This window comes from Chrysoperla carnea, assembly GCF_905475395.1.
Source record: "Chrysoperla carnea chromosome X unlocalized genomic scaffold, inChrCarn1.1 SUPER_X_unloc_58, whole genome shotgun sequence".
Classification (NCBI taxonomy): Eukaryota; Metazoa; Arthropoda; class Insecta; order Neuroptera; family Chrysopidae; genus Chrysoperla; species Chrysoperla carnea.
Window position 1 is genome coordinate 20,001 of NW_025408187.1, and position 7,500 is coordinate 27,500.

Consider the following 7,500-nt stretch of genomic DNA (forward strand, 5'->3'; position numbering starts at 1 on the left):
AATTGGTTGATTAACGATAAAAAGTAAATGAATCTCATCTTTCGACCTTTCGGGTTTCTCAGGTTTACCCCTGAACGGTTTTACGTACTCTTTAACTCTCTCTTCAAAGTTCTTTTCAACTTTCCCTCACGGTACTTGTTCGCTATCGGTCTCGTGGTAATATTTAGCCTTAGATGGAGTTTACCACCCACTTAGAGCTGCACTCTCAAGCAACCCGACTCTAAGGAAAGATTCACCTATCATCAATAATAATCACTACGGGCCTGGCACCCTCTATGGGTATATGGCCCCATTCAAGATGGACTTGGATGTATTATATAACAATAGGTTTATATTGAATCTTCCTAAACACTACATTCCCCAAGTGTCTGTTTATCAGCCACGGGGTTCAGTGCTGGGCTTATCCCTGTTCGCTCGCCGCTACTAAGGGAATCCTAGTTAGTTTCTTTTCCTCCGCTTAATAATATGCTTAAATTCAGCGGGTAATCTCACCTACTCTGAGGTCGTAAAAGTTTTTAGAAGTATTAAAACAAAAATTTTTTTTATATATTATGTTTTTGTTATATTTTATAAGTAAACAATTTTCTTAATTATTCATACTCAAATTTTTTTAATATTATTATATAATATTATTTTTATATTTATCTAAAGAGAAGAAAATAAAAAATAAATAATTATATATATTAATTTTTTTCGAGTATATTGAAAATTTTATTACAAATAAAATATTCCATAACAAAATATTAATATATAATATTTTTGTTTATTCTTCTTTATTTAATATTTTAAAAATATATTATTAATATCATTTATTATTAATATTATTATTAACATAAAGTTTTATAATATTATATATAAATGATAAAAAATAATATTGATATATTAATTTAAAAATGTCGACAAATAATAAAAAATATATAAATTTTAAATGCTATTAAAAACATTTTATATTTATTTTTTTCTTATATTTGGCGTAAAACATTCATATATAAATAATTTTACATTTCTTTTATAAAAATTTTATTTATCAATTTAATTAAATATGAAAAAATAAATTTTCTTTTTTAATTATTGATAAATTTCTTTTTCATAAAAAAAATTTTATGTAAAATAATCTTTTATTATATTAATATAATGTATACGACCCTCAGCCAGATGTGGTCCGGGAACAGTATCCAAGGACCGCAATGTGCGTTCGAAATGTCAATGTTCATGTGTCCTGCAGTTCACAAGTTGACGCGCAATTAGCTGCGTTCTTCATCGACCCACGAGCCAAGTGATCCACCGTCCAGGGTAATCTTTTTAAATTTTAAATGTAAGTATTATTATTAATAATAATCTTTATTTTTAATATAAAAAATAAAATTATTAATTTATATATCTTTATAAATTCTTTTAAAATAAAAAAATTTTTCTAGAATATAAATTATATATTTTATTTTAAATATATATATATATAAATTAAAGATATTATGGTATTAATAAATATATACATAACATTTTTGATATTTTTGTTAGTGCTAGCTAGATATAATAATTAATATTTGGTATATTTTATAGAAATGTATTTATTTTTTTTTTATAAATTATTTTCTACATAAAAATATATATAATATTAATATGGTACAAAACAAATGGGTTTGTTTTTTAACATAATAACTTTTAATAAAAAAAAAGAAATATCAAGACAAAACATAAAGAAATTTAAATTTGAAATAAATTTTATTCTTTAAAAAAATTTTATCTTGTGTTTTCTTTATTTTTATTATATAACATAGAAAAATAAAAATATAGATTATATCAATTATAATCTTATTTTATTTTTCTTAATAGAGATTATATACATATAAACAAATAATTTCAATATATTCTATTTTTAATTTCACTTTTTTATAAGAGAAATTATTTATAGATTTTATTAATAATTATTGTTTAATAATAATAATAATATTGAATATAAAAATATTTTATATGTAACAAATATATTATTAATATTTATATAATATTCTCTATATTATATGTATAGATATATTATGTGTATAAAAAAAGTTTGGCGTATTACTTTAATATGATATCATAACCAAAATAAATCTCTTTTAACACATAATTACTATTATATATTTTGAGAAAATTACATATTAATATGTTATTTTGTTAAAAAAAATATTTCTTATCAATAATATTTTTATTTTTTGGAATATTTAAAAACAATACAAAAAATATAAATAAATATATTTTATATATATCGTTAATGATCCTTCCGCAGGTTCACCTACGGAAACCTTGTTACGACTTTTACTTCCTCTAAATGATCAAGTTTGGTCATCTTCCCAGCAACATCGGCAATATCAGAAATATTGCCGCGTACCAGTCCGAAGACCTCACTAAATCATTCAATCGGTAGTAGCGACGGGCGGTGTGTACAAAGGGCAGGGACGTAATCAACGCGAGCTTATGACTCGCGCTTACTGGGAATTCCTCGTTCATGGGGAACAATTGCAAGCCCCAATCCCTAGCACGAAGGAGGTTCAGCGGGTTACCCGGACCTTTCGGCCTGGGAGGACACGCTGATTCCTTCAGTGTAGCGCGCGTGCGGCCCAGAACATCTAAGGGCATCACAGACCTGTTATTGCTCAATCTCGTGCGGCTAGAATGCCGCCTGTCCCTCTAAGAAGAATTATTTGTACGCCGGCAGTAAAAACCACATCAAAAAACTGCGTACCCATACACCATAACATATGCAACATAAAGCACAATATATACAAAATATAATCTTGATCGTTAAATCTCAAAAATACATGCATATATAAATACAATACATAACACACATGAAAATGAATGAAATGGGAAACAAACAGCCGATGGGCCTTGAGATGCCGGTAAAGTACGTCTATTTAGCAGGCTAGAGTCTCGTTCGTTATCGGAATTAACCAGACAAATCGCTCCACCAACTAAGAACGGCCATGCACCACCACCCACCGAATCAAGAAAGAGCTCTCAATCTGTCAATCCTTCCGGTGTCCGGGCCTGGTGAGGTTTCCCGTGTTGAGTCAAATTAAGCCGCAGGCTCCACTCCTGGTGGTGCCCTTCCGTCAATTCCTTTAAGTTTCAGCTTTGCAACCATACTTCCCCCGGAACCCAAAAGCTTTGGTTTCCCGGAAGCTGCCCGCCGAGTCATCGGAGGAACTTCGGCGGATCGCTAGCTGGCATCGTTTATGGTTAGAACTAGGGCGGTATCTGATCGCCTTCGAACCTCTAACTTTCGTTCTTGATCAATCAAAACATTTTTGGCAAATGCTTTCGCTTCTGTCCGTCTTGCGACGATCCAAGAATTTCACCTCTAACGTCGCAATACGAATGCCCCCATCTGTCCGTATTAATCATTACCTCGGAGTTCCGAAAACCAACAAAATAGAACCGAGGTCCTATTCCATTATTCCATGCACACAATATTCAGGCAAAATTTGAGCCTGCCTTAAGCACTCTAATTTGTTCAAAGTAAACGTACCGGCCCACCTCGACACTCAATTAAGAGCACCGCGACGGGATTGCAATTGGGGGCTGCCACCGCTCTTAACGGTTAAACACTTACGACAAATTACATAATAAAAATATATATAATGCATTAAATAAATAATAACACTAAAATATACTTTATACATAATCTGTACCACCCACCGGTAGGACGTCCCACATAACATGCTAGTTAAACAATGCGAGCATTGAACCAACAGTGTAGGACACAGATTCGACTACGAGCTTTTTAACCGCAACAACTTTAATATACGCTATTGGAGCTGGAATTACCGCGGCTGCTGGCACCAGACTTGCCCTCCAATGGATCCTCGTTAAAGGATTTAAAGTGTACTCATTCCGATTACGGGGCCTCGGATGAGTCCCGTATCGTTATTTTTCGTCACTACCTCCCCGTGCCGGGAGTGGGTAATTTGCGCGCCTGCTGCCTTCCTTGGATGTGGTAGCCGTTTCTCAGGCTCCCTCTCCGGAATCGAACCCTGATTCCCCGTTACCCGTTACAACCATGGTAGGCGCAGAACCTACCATCGACAGTTGATAAGGCAGACATTTGAAAGATGCGTCGCCGGTACGAGACCGTGCGATCAGCTTAAAGTTATTCAGAGTCACCAAATTAAACGATGCAAATTAAAATTTACACCGATTGGTTTTGATCTAATAAAAGCATTCCTTCCATCTCTGGTCGGAACTCTGTTTGCATGTATTAGCTCTAGAATTACCACAGTTATCCAAGTAAATGTGGGTACGATCTAAGGAACCATAACTGATATAATGAGCCTTTCGCGGTTTCACCTTAATTTGGCTTGTACTGAGACATGCATGGCTTAATCTTTGAGACAAGCATATGACTACTGGCAGGATCAACCAGGGAACTATTTGTATTTATAATATTAAATATATAATAATATACATGATATTTTTGTTTTCTTATTATAAGAAAAAAAATTTTCATACAATAATTATTAATATATAATAATATTATTACAATTTCATTTTAAATATCAGATGGTCTCACCCATTACTGATATAAATTTTTTTTTTTTTATATCTCTATTGTTTTAAAATTAATAGAAAAAACATATGAGATATATATATTATTATTAATTTTTTTTTTTTTCAAATATATATTTTATTATGTCATTTATATAATTTTTTTGCTTTTACAAAAAGAAATATATAACATGTTATTCATAATAAATATTATTGAATAAAAAAAAAAAAAAATAATTATGATTTTTGTCAGACCATCACCAAATGGGTCTTAAAATATTTCAAACATTTTCTCATACTCGTCGCTAGATTGAAAGCGTCATTTATTTTTTAATTTTATTTAAAAAGTTAATTTTAAATAAAAAACGTTATAATAACACTTAATATTCTCGCTTGGTATGAGGTGAGTCAATGTAATATTATTTATAAAAATAATTTTTATATAAATATTGTGTGCTCATATGGGAGTGTAAAGTTTAAAACTTATAACCCATGAACTTGCTTTGACAAAAAAATTTATATGTTATTCTATTTATAATCAATAATTTAATAAAAAAAAATTTTTTTTTAAATATTGATATAAAAAGATATACATATAGAGGTTTTTTTACAAAATTCTCATTAATTTTTTTACAAAAATAATAATACAATATTTAATATCAAAATAATCCAAACTGATTACCATCCAGACTATTATCAATATATATAAGATTGTATTATTATTCATTTCAATACATATTTATTAAAACTGAGATAAAATTTCATATATTAATAAATATGCATGTGTAAAAAAAAAAATTTTTATATAATAATTGAAAATGTTTTTGCTATTATTTTGTATACATACATTAAATAATTGATAACAATTTAATACAATGTACACCTAAAAAATAATAACAGCATATACATATTCGAAACATTACTAGCAAAAAAACCAAAATACAATATTAAATATCAAAATAAACCAAACTGATTACCATCCAGAATATTTTGAGTATATATATATATAATTTTGTATATTTTGCGTTCATGTTAATAAAATATATAAATGATACATATTTGAAAAGTGTTATTCTTCTTTCTGTTTTTTCGTAATATCATGGTGTCCATAGACATGCAAAAGCGTCATACCAAGCCATATACATACCTACACCACCTTTGTTGAATGATACACGAACAGTATGAAAATTAAACAACATATTCAATATCATTTTATATTATACTAAAATAAATGTTATTCTATTAAGAAAGTGTATATTTTTAAATTTGGCATTCATTACATAGTCAAAATACAATAATAATATAGATGATACATATACGATAATTGTTATTTTTCTTTCTGTTTTTTCGTGATATCATGGTGTCCATAGAATTGCAACGACGTCATACCAAGCCATATACAACTCTACACCACCTTTGTTGAATGATACACTTAGAGTATGAAAAATAAACAAATTATACTATATCATACTATATCATATATGTAAGACTGTTGAACATAATACCACAAAATACACTATTTCATATAGATATACATTCATTCTTGTCAACATAAAAGTACGTTATAAATGATACATATACAATAAGTTTTATTCCTCTTTCTGTTATTCCGTAATATCATAGTGTCCATAGAATTGCAACGACGTCATACCAAGCCATATACAACTCTACACCACCTTTGTTGAATGATACACGGACAGTATGAAAAATAAACAACCTATTCTATACCATTTAATATCATACTAAAACATGAAACAAATGTTATTCTATTAAAAAGTGTATTATTTTATTATATTTAGTATTCATTACACAGTCAACATACATAAATGATACATATACGATAAGTGTTATTCCTCTATCTGTGCATCCGTAATATCATAGTGTCCATAGAATTGCAACGACGTCATACCAAGCCATATACAACTCTACACCACCTTTGTTGAATGATACACGGACAGTATGAAAAATAAACAACTTATACTATACCATACTATATCATATGTGTGAGACTGCTGAACGTAATACCACTAATACACTGTTATACATAGATATACATTCATCTCATTAACTTACACGCACTATCCATCATATATATTAAAGACATTACACCCGGTGCTTCAAACTCAAAATATGATAATGTTTAAAATGGCTTTAAACATCATAAACTTTACAGAATAATCAAAATTTAAAGAAAAAAATTTTAAAAAAAAAATTTTTTTCAGCTAAAAATTTTTATTTTGGGACCAAAAAAATTTTTTTTTGCTTTTATCATATTTTATTAAATGAAATTTATGCATTATAATAAATTATTCAATAAACATTAATAATTATAATAAATTATTAAAAAATTTTTGGAATTAATGCAAATTTTTAGAAAAAAATGTATATTTTTTTTTTATATACAAATCGTACATGTTATATTGCGACAGGGTACCGGTATAATACATGTGATACATATGTAGATTTTCGAAAAAATTTTTATCCTTTTAAATGGTCCTAAATACTATATAAAGGTAAAATATATAGAATTTTTCGGGATTCATTAAAAAATTTTAGGGAAAAAATTTCATTTTATTTTATATACAAATCGTACATGTTATATTGCGACAGGGTACCGGTATAATACATGTGATACATATGTAGATTTTCGAAAAAATTTTATCCTTTTAAATAGTCCTAAATACTATATAAAGGTGAAATATATAGAATTTTTCGGGATTCATTAAAAAATTTTAGGGAAAAAATTTCATTTTATTTTATATACAAATCGTACATGTTATATTGCGACAGGGTACCGGTATAATACATGTGATACATATGTAGATTTTCGAAAAAAATTTTATCCTTTTAAATAGTCCTAAATACTATATAAAGGTAAAATATATAGAATTTTTCGGGATTCATTAAAAAATTTTAGGGAAAAAATTTCATTTTATTTTATATACAAATCGTACATGTTATATTGCGACAGGGTAC

At 28.3% G+C, this 7,500-nt stretch overlaps 2 non-coding genes across 2 annotated transcripts; both read right to left on the reverse strand.

Annotated features, from left to right (window-relative positions):
- Positions 1-1,141: 1,141 nt before the first annotated feature.
- Positions 1,142-1,296, reverse strand: LOC123304485. Its single transcript, XR_006536503.1, has one exon. It is a non-coding gene; the product is annotated as a 5.8S ribosomal RNA (ribosomal RNA).
- Positions 1,297-2,249: 953 nt separating this feature from the next.
- LOC123304480 lies at positions 2,250-4,405 on the reverse strand. Its single transcript, XR_006536498.1, has one exon. It is a non-coding gene; the product is annotated as a small subunit ribosomal RNA (ribosomal RNA).
- Between the last annotated feature and the right edge of the window lie 3,095 nt (positions 4,406-7,500).